This window comes from Salvelinus alpinus, chromosome 5 (assembly GCF_045679555.1).
Source record: "Salvelinus alpinus chromosome 5, SLU_Salpinus.1, whole genome shotgun sequence".
In the NCBI taxonomy this organism is placed as follows: domain Eukaryota; kingdom Metazoa; phylum Chordata; class Actinopteri; order Salmoniformes; family Salmonidae; genus Salvelinus; species Salvelinus alpinus.
In genome coordinates, this window is record NC_092090.1 from 31,286,437 (window position 1) to 31,300,334 (window position 13,898).

The 13,898-nt window shown below is 41.6% G+C and overlaps 1 pseudogene; it reads right to left on the reverse strand.

Annotated features, from left to right (window-relative positions):
- LOC139575281 (plakophilin-3-like) overlaps positions 1-11,851 on the reverse strand; it is a 19,298-nt pseudogene extending 7,447 nt beyond the window's left edge.
- Between the last annotated feature and the right edge of the window lie 2,047 nt (positions 11,852-13,898).

Sequence of the window (13,898 nt, forward strand, 5' to 3'; positions counted from 1 at the left end):
ATTGCTCAGTCAGACTGCTCTATCAAATCATAGACTTAGTTATAACATAATAACACACAGAAATACGAGCCTTAGGTCATTAATATGGTCAAATCCGGAAATTATCATCTCGAAAACAAGACGTTTATTCTTTCAGTGAAATACGGAACCGTTCCGTATTTAATCTAACGGGTGGCATCCATAAGTCTAAATATTCCTGTCACATTGCACAACCTTCAATGTTATGTCATAATTACGTAAAATTCTGGCAAATTAGGCGGCCCAAACTGTTGCATATACCCCGACTCTGCGTGCAATGAACGCAAGAGAAGTGACACAATTTCATCTGGAAATTATTATATTATTATATTATTGCCTGCTAACCTGGATTTCTTTTAGCAAAATATGCAGGTCTAAAAATATATACTTCTGTGTATTGATTTTAAGAAAGGCATTGATGTTTATGGTTAGATACAGTCGTGCAACGATTGTGCTTTTTTCGCAAATGCGCTTTTGTTAAATCATCCCCCGTTTGGCGAAGTTGGCTGTCTTTGTTAGGAAGAAATCGTCTTCACAGAGTTCGCAACGAGCCAGGTTAGCAGACAATATTAACTAAATATGCAGGTTTAAAAATATATACTTGTGTATTGATTTTAAGTAAAGCCATTGATGTTTATGATCAGGTACACATTGGAGCAACACAGTCCTTTTTCGCGATTACGCACCGCATCGATTATATGCAACGCAGGACACGCTAGATAAACTAGTAATATCATCAACCATGTGTAGTTAGCTAGTGATTATGATTGATTGATTGTTTTTTATAAGATAAGTTTAATGCTAGCTAGCAACTTACCTTGGCTTCTTACTGCATTCGCGTAACAGGCAGTCTCCTTGTGGAGTGCAATGTAATCAGGTGGTTAGAGCGTTGGACTAGTTAACTGTAAGGTTGCAAGATTGAATCCCCGAGCTGACAAGGTAAAAATCTGTCATTCTGCCCCTGAACAAGGCAGTTAACCCACCGTTCCTAGGCCGTCATTGAAAATAAGAATGTGTTCTTAACTGACTTGCCTAGTTAAATAAAGGTGTAAAAAAATTATTTATATATATATTTTCTTTTTTAATCGGCCAAATCGGTGTCCAAAAATACCGATTGTTATGAAAACTTGAAATCGGCCCTAATTAATCGGCCATTACGATTAATCGGTCAACCTCTAGTTGGTAACAGGCTGGTCGGCTATTTGAGCCAGTAAAGAGGGCTTTACTATTCTTGGGTAGTGGAATGACTTTAGCTTCCCTCCAGGCCTGAGGGCACATACTCTCTAGTAGGCTTAAATTGAAGATGTGGCAAATAGGAGTGGCAATATCGTCTGCTATTATCCTCAGTAATTTTCCATCTAGATTGTCAGACCCCAGTGGCTTGTCATTGTTGATAGACAACAACCATTTTTTCACCTCTTCCACACTGACTTCATGGAATGCAAAAGTACAATTCTTGTCTTTCATAATTTGGTCCGATATACTTGGATATATAGTGTCAGCATTTGTTGCTGGCATGTCATCCCTAAGTTTGCTATCTTGCCAATGAAAAAGTAATTAAAGTAGTTTGCAATATCAGTGGGCTATGTGATGAATGAGCCATCTGATTCAATAAATGAAGGAGCTGGGTTGGCTTCCCCCCGCCCAAATGTCATTTGTCTGGACTTCTCAAAGCCGTAGAAGTAAACAGAAAATAAATCATTCACACAGTAGCAATGTTATTCATAAAACTGATAGGATATTGATATTGGTTAGAAAAAAAGCAAATGGCATTGAAATAGATTTTCCATATCGGTATCCATCACTACTAAAAATATATTCTATTTGGGATTTAAACTTTATTAACTTTATGTTGGACTAATTGAAAGAAAGTGTTTATTTGAATCTCTGATTGGGGACATGTCACTTTGACTGTTTTGCTTTTGTTGCTCTCATACTGACACAGTATTTCCTTGAACTTTAAAATTGTAACTTAGTTTGAGATCCAAGCTGATTGTTAAAGTATATAGATGATCTTACCAGTGATGTTCTTGTGAAGCTCCTCATCTGGTTCGTTCAGGACACTGATGAGCTTGGCTACTCCCCCAGCCTCAATGAGGGCCGCCTTGTTGTCCATGTTCTCATAGATGAGGTTGCGTGTAGCGCCTGTAGCGTAGCGCTGGACCTCCTGGCTGTCACTGCTGAAGAGCTGCACCAGGGCTGGGACACCCTTCAGCAGACGCACCTGTCGACAGGGTGGGCCAGTCTATATGACTATCAGGCTGACTTACTAAGCCATAACAAGACAACAAATTATATATTACAATGGATTTTTGATAAGAGCATGGAGAACTCAGTTTAGTTTAAACAGTAAATTCCATTTTGGGCAATGAAGTACACACCCTGGACCACTGCCTCTTGGTCAGCCTGACAAACTGATCTGGACCTGGTGGTCCTCGTCCGGCTGGTCTGGTAGCCACCCAGCTGGATGTCGTCATGGTGGAGGTAGCCAGTGTTGACTGGAGGCTGGCTGATTCTGTATCTGTACCCACCTCCCAAGTACTGCTGGGATGCTGTGGGCATCTAGAGGACATACAGAGAGGACACTGTTACACTTAACTATCTACACTATAATAATCCCCAAAAAGCAAACATTGGCCGAACTGTCTAGTCTAAAAATTAGGTAATGGGTAAGATGTTTTTAGACTCTTTGGGGAGTAGAATCCTGTCCAGAGATTTTTGTTCCTGTGTCTCATCTAAACATAGTTAGGGTAGGACCCTGTGAAATACTGCATGTATGTGCTGTGAGGGTGCAGCTGTGAAGTGTGCCACTGTGGTAGGACTGTGGAGCTTCTTTTTTTAACACATATCTCTCCTGGTTTAGATAAGGAACAAAGGTGGCATGGCAATCAGCTAGAAAAGCAGGACTTTGGGGCTGTTAGATTAGGGTTTATCATGAAGGCAAAAATAAACACAACTAAACATTAGAAAATATGAAGTCCTACAGTACTCACCTTCATAGTCCTACTCCCTGTGTTATACACCATTGACTTAGAGCTGAATCCGGGGTTGTACGTGTTAAATCCCATTGTGCCACCATGGTCTACATGTGGATAGAGAAATACTTTGTCTTAGACAGAATGCAACCACAACTTTCTCCTGAGATTACAACTTCGTAATTCGTCTAATTACATATTAATGAAGCTATAACCTGTCTTGCAAAGCACCTGTTCTTGTTACCAAAAAGTGTGACAAATGATGACTCTGATTAGATTCTTGCCACTTTCTTTGCTATTTGGACTCATGGTTACTATGTTTGTGCATGAAAAACAACAACAATATCAGCCTCAGCTGTACACCAAGACAAGCAGCAAACATGTAGAAATGTAAACACACACCCAGGGGATTAGCCTAACACTGGAGTTGCACTGTACTGAGATATAGAAACATTGAGGGAAGAAACAAGATAATGATGGACTAAGCAAGCAGGGTAGTATACCTTTGGGAGACTCTTTGTTTTGTGAGAGAGTGCATAACAGGACATAAAAATCCAATTTTCTTACTGTGTATACAAGCACTGTATGTTTTGACTGTATCACCATGGCAACAGTGTGATAATATGATGTTGTTTGTCATTTGAGACAGTATTATCGCCCCCTGTTGAGTTTGAATAGGAGTTGCCATAACATAAGCTTTTGTCAAATAAACTATGCATTATATTCCCAATATCCCCTCCATTATGAGTTTTACTTATACACACGAATATGATCAATTGTTGGGCATGTACTTCACTGCTGAGTGAAATAGGCCTAGTATCACTGTATGTTTTCAATCAAAAAAACGTTCTTAATTAGTTTATAACAGCACTATAATTAACAGTATAGTTTTCCCAACTCAAGTTGTTTGCGTTCTCATTGCAAAACACAGGCAGCTGACTGATTTATGTGTTGGTTTCACGTAGTTCTTTCTGAGACGCCATCTGACCACAATATCCAACCCAACCCAACCAATCCTGTCCAAAATAGAACATGAGCTGAGCAGCTTGGTGCTACTGATAACCCATTCCGAAGAGCTGAATGTATGGAACATTTGTGTCCAACCATCGGAGGGTCCCACTTTTTTAAATCAGAGCTTTATGTTATCAATATCCACCATGACTAGCAGTTCAAAACTACCATTATACTTTATCATATTATACTGTACTGAGCATCATTTCCCTCCCTAATCCTGTAAAAAAAATAATGTCATAATGTAACGGCAGCCTTCCTCCTCTTCACGAGAAGAGAAGGTGTAGCAGGGATCGGACCAACACGCAGCGTAGCCAGTGCTCAACATGTTTAATAAACGAAACTGTGAACACTTACAACAATACAAAAATAACAAACGTGGCAAACCGAAACAGTCCTCTCTGGTGAAAATGAACACAAAGACAGGAAACAACCACCCACAAACCCCAACACAAAACAAGCCACCTAAATATGATTCCCAATCAGAGACAACACAAAACACCTGCCTCTGATTGAGAACCATATTAGGCCAAACATAGAAACAGACAAACTAGACACACAACATAGAATGCCCACCCAGCTCACGTCCTGACCAACACTAAAACAAGTAAAACACACAAGAACTATGGTCAGAACGTGACACATAAAGTGTCAACTAACCGAAATTGACATGCTCAAAACATTGCCCACTAAACTAGCTACCTGAGGATATCATTCTAGTGTTAAAAAAATAAACATTCTCAAACTGTGTAACCATTTTGAGGAATCCAGCTAAATATTCCTTCTAATAGTATTGGGCATGAAATAATCTTTAAAAGTGTTAAATCAGTCAGCACAAGGATCAAAAGCTCAGAGACTAAATACTACCCCTTTCTTCAATAATTAGCTGAGTTTATCTTCTGTCACTTAGCGCGTTACTTGTTCATACTGTATAGGCATCAAACTTCAGCTAAAATCTAAAGCCTCGGGTGCCATAGCCTTGTAAGATGTGAATGACAAACCCATGAAAAGGAATGTGTCACTCACATAATATGGTTCATTGCCACATGCAGTGATATTTCCTGGCTGTGACTAAATGTTATGCTTTTTCAGAATATCACATCTTCTGTGTAAAAGCATCTGTGTTTAAATAACTTTTTATATACAGAATTACTGTTTGGCATCTGGCAAGACAGATTGAATGCTTTACTGGTTTGGCATAGCATCTGTTGACACCATCACTGCAGAGCGTGAGGACCATTGGTCAGATCACTCAGATGTGTTACCTTGCCCCTGCATGTTATGAAATACCCACTGTAGTGGCTTCCTTTCCTCTTTACCATAGCCACTGCCCAAGCCTGAAGCGGGGTTGTTTCGGACGCATACAGTCCACACTCAACGTTTCCAAACGGCCAAACATTCAATGAGATCCAGGGATATGGTGCAACAAATTTTTTTTATTCTTCTTATCTAACAAAAAGGTATTCTCCAATCAACTTAAAGCAGAGATTACTTGAAATGCAAATACATAATATAATATGACCTGTCTGTCTGTATTTCTGTATGTCTGTATGGTCAAAAAACTATACCGCTCCCGCATCTAGCAAGGACTCCTCCCCCCGAAGGCCCAACTTCCTGCCTTTATACTAACACTATTAACACAGTACAATGAATGGGCAAGAGGGGGGGCCAAAAACTGAGTTACACTAATAACAAATGAATATATCTCAATCAGGTAAATAAATCATAAAGGTACGTACCTAATATTTCATCATATACATTAATATTTAATATATTTACACAAATGTACATGGAGCTCAGTATGTTCAGTCTTTTATACAAATATGTCCAAATCGGCTCTAACACCCACAGGGCCGCATTTTTATGGCATGTAGGAGAGAGTAATATAGCCTAGATGGAGGTGGTCTTAGGGGAAACCGCTGTACCTTAATCTGACTACTCACACCACACTATAAGCCCCTAACCCCATCCATCTGGTACCAGCAAGACCAGTCTGCCAAGACAAGGACTAGTTTCACTGATTAGAATACAATAATAATCTATCAATATTGACAAGTCTTTAGGCTACCAATGATAAAATGACCCTTTACATGTTTTGTACGTCAAAGGAAAACAGATCATAGTATATTTGGACTGGACTTGTGTTGAAAGAGTAGGGTTGAGCCATCTTCCATAAGGGTGTAATTTAAAGAATTCCAACTTTTTTCATGAGTATTTGGTCTGGTCTACACACCGCTGGTAATTCGTGTGTGCTTTTAAATTGAAAAACAAATGCCTCACATTTTCTAAAATGGTACACAAGCTAAAACGTAAAATAAGTTGCCCACCTGGGGAAATGCTGTTCAAGCCGTTCAGCTGTGTGAGGGTAGAATACCTCTTTTCGGCGAGGCGCAAATAGACTTGTTGTTGAACCCTCTTAGCCCTTTCCACCTCGTCCATTATGGAACCCCTCGGTCCCAACTGCACATCGGACGGGACTGCATAAGTGGTGACCGCGGTGTTGCGCTGTAGGGCGGACAGTAAGCAGCTCTCTGAAGCAACAGTCGCACTCATTGCGATAACCACAAATTGAAACAATCCTTTAAAATTGACGGAGGACAATCAAATAGAGTCCCTAGTTCGTTATCATGTGTAAATGACGCCCAGCTCCTATGTATAAAGTGGCAGACTCATGCACTCAATAATTCCCAAAGGCACGCAGATCACCCTGCTACACCTTTCTAGGAACTGTTCCAGTGAAAATCGAAATGGTAAAAGTTCACATTCTGTTAACTCATATGTTGTTGACTTATTCTATCCTCGTATATACTCGTATTTGTGGCCAAAGCATAAAACACTTCAAAAACCCCACCTCAAACTTGTAGGCTATCTCAATGCTTGCCAATCAGCGGTCTACTGGCATGATTCTTTTTAATGACCGGTATTTGCCCACAATATTCTGTTGTTGGGGTACGCTCTCACGATTTCAACACAGAAAATCTGCTTTTTGACTAACTAAACTATTTCAGTCATATTGTAATTGATTATAGGTAATATGCAAAATAAATCTGGAAACAAACACTGTATAGACTCAAAACGTGTTTAATAAAACTATACTTTTGAGGTCGTGTATGGTCAGTCGTTGCATCCATAGCTCTGTCTATGAATTTGAGAGTGGTTATATTTCTCCAAGCCCATCCCTCGACTCTTTACCACAACACAAGCCTGGTGACCGTTTTGTTATTGTTTCAATGAAGGATTCTAGCTTTAGGCCAAGGCAGGCAGCATACTGTATTATCTTGTTTTTCCCTCACTACTGAATTGATGTGAATTGAAGTTATTAATTAGCTATGAAAAGACAGGACATCATTTGAGACCATGTCATCTCCTTCTGAACCAACATTGCATACCTTACCATCTTTGACCCATGCCCAGTTGTAGGTACCTAATGTAGGCGCTGTACATGGTACAGCGTGGTGCAAGATACAATTAGATTCTCACAAGGCTTACATGTATCATTATCCCATCAGATAATCCAAACACCCCAGCATAGTCAGATTAAGGGACTCACCATCATAATAGGTTTAAGTATCCTTTGCCAGAGTGTTTAAAATATTTTCTGTCTTCTTTCAGTATTCCTTCTACCTTCAGTTAGATCTAGTTCGTCTGTTCTCTTTTCCTGAAATCTCAGGTCTTTTAGGGAGGTGGTGGTTTTAGACTAAGAAGTGCTGAGCTCTGAGGGCTCACCCCTGATTTAACCCTTCCCTAATACTCCACGCCCTGGCCCGACTTAGATGGAAGTATGGGATAGTGATGAAGACGGAGAGAAAGATGTGTCAAAGAGGAGAGGCTAGGTTAGAAGTGAAGATGTGAGAACATTTTTAAACCAAATGTGTCTAAATGAATCACAAACTGTCAGGGCCCAAAATTGTTTTAGTGATATCAATGGGTTTGATGTCAGTGTACTGGTTTTGTTTGGTGAAGATTTTGTATGAGTGTGTGGTTGGACCAGAGGGTTAAAAGTGTTGACCTTAGCATAGCCTGCACTGTATGTTATTAACTTTCTCTCATGAACAGGCTGCTGTCATTGATTATGTAGTCAATCAATCAATCAAATGTATTTATAAAGCCATTCTTACATCAGCTGATGTCACAAAGTGGTGTACAGAAACCCAGCCTAAAACCCCAAACAGCAAGCAATGCAGGTGTAGAAGCACAGTGGCTAGGAAAAACTCCCTAGAAAGGCCGGAACCTAGGAAGAAACCTAGAGAGGAACCAGGCTATGAGGGGTGGCCAGTACTCTTCTGGCTGTGTCGGGTGGAGATTATAACAGAACATGGCCAAGATGTTCAAATGTTCATAGATGACCAGCAGTGTCAAATAATAATAATCACAGTGGTTGTAGAGAGTGCAACAGGTCAGCACCTCAGGAGTAAATGTCAGTTGGCTTTTCATAGCCAATCGTTCAGAGTATCTCTACCGCTCCTGCTGTCTCTAGAGAGTTGAAAACAGCAGGTCTGTGACAGGTAGCACGTCCGGTGAACACATCAGGGTTCCATAGCCGCAGACAGAACAGTTGAAACTGGAGCAGCAGAACGATCAGGCGGACTGGGTACAGCAAGTAGTCATCATGCCAGGTAGTCCTGAGGCATGGTCCTAGGGCTCAGGTCCTCCGAGAGAGAGAAAGAAATAAAGGAGAAAGAAAGAAAAAGAGAGAAAGAGAAAAAGAGAGAGAGAATTAGAGGGAGCATACTTAAATTCACACGGGACACCGGATAAGACATACTCCAGATATAACAGACTGACCTTAGCCCCCCGACACATAAACCTTCACAGCATAAATACTGGAGGCTAAGACAGGAGGGGTCGGGAGACACTGTGGCCCTGTCCGACGATACCCCCGGACAGGGCCAAGCATTCAGGATATAACCCCACCCACTTTGCCAAAGCACAGCCCCCACACCACTAGAGGGATATATCTTCAACCACCAACTTACCATCCTGAGACAAGGCAGAGTATAGCCCTCGAAGATCTCCGCCACGCCACAAACCCAAGGGGGGGGGGGGCGCCAACCCGGACAGGAAGATCACGTCAGTGACTCAATCCACTCAAGTGACGCACCCCTCCTAGGGACGGCATGGAAGAGCACCAGTAAACTCCTGTAATAGGGTTTGAGGCAGAGAATCCCAGTGGAGAGAGGGCAACCGGCCAGGCAGAGACAGTAAGGGCGGTTCGTTGCTCCAGTGCCTTTCCATTCACCTTCACACTCCTGGGCCAGACTACACTCAATCATAGGACCTACTGAAGAGATGAGTCTTCAATAAAGACTTATAGGTCGAGACCGAGTCTGCGTCTCTCACGTGGATAGGCAGACCATTCCATATAAAATGGAGCTCTGTTGGAGAAAGCCCAGCCTCCAGCTGTTTGCTTAGAAATTCTAGGAACAGTAAGGAGGCCTGCGTCTTGTGACCGTAGCGTACGTGTAGGTATGTACGGCAGGACCAAATCGGAAAGATACATGGGCTTGCTCCTACCTAATGCTTTGTAGGTTAGCAGTAACACCCCTTGCCTTAACAGGACGCCAGTGTAGAGAGGCTAGCACTGGAGTAATATGATCACATTTTTGGGTTCTAGTCAAGATTCTAGTGTAACAGTACTCTTCTTGCGTTGTGTACAATCAATCCTCGACACGAACTCCAAAGTGTAGCACCAGTCATGGAGATTTATTCTGATAGGAACAGCACAAAATTGCACGTCATGCAATGCACGGCTCACCATCCAACTCTGCACTCACACACGCTGGTTTGGTGCTTGTTCACTGGGCCATGTAGTTACCAAAATAATACAATTACAATATACAATATAATATCTTTAACAATGTACCTGATAGGAACAGCACAAAATTGCACGTCATGCAATGCACGGCTCACCATCCAACTCTGCACTCACGCACTGTACAAAATATATGAACCCCCCCACCAGACACAGTAAGTTGCTAGCTAGTACTGGCGGGAATTCTTTACAACCAAAATGCACAACCAATATTCTCCAAAAAACACTGCATCTTATGTGTGATGTTCGAATAACATTTACAAACACATTTATATAAATTGTACACTTAAATCATCACTTGGGAGTATAAAAATCACTTTTGATGTACAGTGCTTTGCAACCAACAACTTACCGCTGGTTTGGTGCTTGTTCACTGGGACGATTCTAACTGAAACATCCTCCCTCGTAAGCAAGCTACGCAAACCAGCCAATAAGATGCCATGTTGAGTAGGTGACGGCAAGACAAAGCTAAAACCAAAAACCCATTGGCTTAACAATAAAGTGGCAAGGGGAATCACCAATATAACCCTGTTACACTAGCAGTCGTGTTTAGCACTAACTGAAGTTTATTTAGTGCTTTATCCGGGTAGCTGGAAAGTAGTGTAGGGACCATGCCAAGGCCTGTCAAAGTGATGCAGGAAGGTGGCACCGTAGAGATCCCATAATTCATCATGTGATTCTATGGGTGGCACTGTGTGTCATGAAGTCTTTCTCAGGAACAGATTGCTGTCAATGATTCCCATTGGATGACCGAACCTGTCAAGACCTGTCATGATCATTGGCAGCTAGCTGACTCAGGTTGGGTGGGTGGTTGCAGATACACACACTGAGATCTTGAGAATAACTATATCTGTTGGCCGGGGGGGTTCAACCAGAACAGCAGCTCATGTTTTCCCTTCCGGATGTCTCCAGATATAGGCCTACAAGCTAGTTCAGACTAACACACCCTACCTTCAAACTCACCATTGGCCTGAAATTGAACTGAAATTATTTAATATCATTCTTGTGATTTGAAAAGCAGCCCATTGGACAAGATACATTTATATTGCTGTTTGCATTTTTGTATGACTGAATACATTCAAAGCGTTGGTTTGAAAAAGTCCAATCCTTTGTTTCCACTGTGTTTCATTAGGACACAAGCTAAACTGATTTCAGTCCCTTATTGCCTAGTTTTGAGTGAGAACAAAAACAAGTTTTAGTAAGGTCATCAGATGTGCCTTTCCTTCCTCTGAAACAGTGACATCCCTTTGCGAGTCTGTTCAGAATCCATGGCTACTCATTACAGGCTGTGGTAACACTTTATTTGGATAGTCCATCTGTAGATGCTCTACAGACTATCAGTAACATTTTCAACTAACTAACTACTAACCCTAACCTTAACTCTTACCCTTATACTAAACCCTGACCGTAACCTTAGCAAGCAGTTGCTTATCAATAGATCATTTGTTGATAGTATGAATCCGAACTATCCCCAAAAAAGTGTGACCCAGTGTAACGTGTACGCTAGGAGTCGGGAAGCAACTACAGGGAGTGAATATTTAATAAATAAACGAAGATGGAACAATACAAGAAACACGAGTAGCGTACAGACATGAAACACAAACAGTCAATAACGCCTAGGGAAAGAACCAAAGGGAGTGACAGTTATAAGGAAGGTAATCAGGAAGGTGATGGAGTCCAGGTGAGTCTGATGAGGCGCTGTTGCGCGTAACGATGGTGACAGGTGTGCGTAATAATAGACTGGTGACCTCGTGCACCGGAGAGGGAGTATACGTGACAGTAACCCCACCCTGACACGCGACTCCAGCCGCAGGACGCCGACCAGAGGGACGGTCCTGGGGACCAAAAGCGGGCCGATCGCTTCTGCTGAGGCGCGGAACCTGTCGAAGCCGGCTGAGGTATGGGAGCCTGCCGATCCAACCGAGTCTTGTGAACCTGTCGAGCTAGCTGAGGCATGGGAGCCTGACGAGCTAGCTGAGGCATCCTCGGTATGGGAAAACCAAGAATTGAGAACCTGTTGAGCCAGCTGAGGCATGGAAGCCTGACGAGCCTGCTGCGGTATCCCCCGTTGCTTCAGCAGAGGCCCTTGGACCCGACGTCACCAGTAAAAAAGGAATACAAAAATGTAAAATCGTTGTTGCTTCCCTTTGGTGAGGCGTTATTCTGTAAGGTGTACGCTAGAAGCTGGGAAGCAAGTACAGGGAGTGAATATTTAATGAATAAACGAACATGGAACATTACAAGAAACACGAGTACCGTACATACATGAAACACAAACAGTCAATAACACATAGGGAAAGAACCAATGTGAGTGACAGTTATAGGGAAGGTAATCAGGAAGGTGATGGAGTCCAGGTGAGTCTGATGAGACGCTGGTGCGAGTAACAATGGTGACAGGTGTGAGTAATAATAAGCAGACTGGCGACCTCAAGCGCCGGAGAGGGAGTATACGTGACATCCAGGCTGTTGAGGAATGTCTACAGTGCCCTCAGAAAGTATTCACACACCTTGACTTTTTCCAGTTTGTTGTGTTACAAATGTTTTACATTTATATTTTGTGTCACTGGCCTACACACAATACCCCATAATGTGAAATTGGAATTATGTTTTTAGAGATTTTTACAAATTAATACAAAATTAAAAGCTGAAATGCCTTGAGTCAATAAGTATTCAACCACTTTGTTATGGCAAGCCTAAATAAGTTCAGTAGTAAAAAAGTGCTTAAACCTGTTGAGGATGGGGGCGCTGTTGTGGCTATTTATGCTAATCGTGTAATTTTTTGAAACGGCTTCCCACAAAGTTCTTGATCGTACAATATGCATATTATTATTATTATTGGATAGAAAACAGTCTATAGTTTCTATAGGAGTTGAAATTTTGTCTCTAAGTGGAACAGAGCCCATTCTACAGCAATTTCCCTGACATGGATTCAGATTTCAGAAATGTTGGCCACTGCTCTGGAGTCAGTTAAAAGGGCACTGTTATTGATATGACTATACGGACACTGCTTACGTCTTCCCCTGGATGTCTTTACGTGATGACGATTTGAATCAGGTCGATTGCGCGTTCACAGGCACTATAAATTAAAAAACCCTGAGGCTAGTCAGTCTTTTGGAGCTGCGTCAAGCGCCTAGAGGCCACCGACCCGCACCTGTTCCAAGCATTAGTGGAGGGAGTAATATTACTCGGGTCATGTTTCTACTCGTTATGGGAGTTAAAAACATCATAAGGTAGTTAATTTAAAGCGTTTTATAGCAATTTATATCCGTTTAGTGCGATTTTGGGACATTTATTTCTGAAACGCTGTGAGTTGCTGGGCACGCTTCCAGTTCATCCCGAACGCAGTTGGCATTTCCACATGGCAAGAGGACAGCTTTCCACCAAAAGACGATTGGACCCAAGAAAGGATCCTTTGCCCAAGATACCGATGGAAGAACAGCTCAAAGTAGGACATTTTTATTATGATAAATCGTGTTTCTGTCGAAAAGTGTTAGTGGCTTCGGACGCCATGTTTTTTGACGTAGCTTCGCTTGGCGCAAGCTGTATTGAAAAGTAAGGATAATTTAAAAAATGTAATTCCGCGATTGTATTAAGAATTAAATTGTCTATCAATCCCTGTCCACCCTGTATTTTTTAGTCACGTTTATGAGTATTTATGTATAAGAGTAGATCACTGTCTAAGTGGCGCACAGACTTTTTCTGACCAGCTGAGCTACATTTCACATTGTCTAACCATGATTTTGGTGGCTAAATATAAACATTTTCGATCAAACTCTATATGGATTGTGTAATATGATGTTACAGGAGTGTCATCTGAAGAATTCTGAGAAGGTTAGTGAAAAAATTAATATATTTTGGCGATGTTTACTTTTATCGCTCACTTTGGCTAGAATCAATGCTGGGCTGCTATGTGCTATGTGCTATGCTAATATAACGATTTATTGTGTTTTCGCTGTAAGACACTTAGAAAATCTGAAATATTGTCTGTATTCACAGGATCTGTGTCTTTCGATTCGTGTATGCTGTGTATTTTTACGAAATGTTTGATGATTAGTAAGTAGGTAAACACGTTGCTCTAAGTA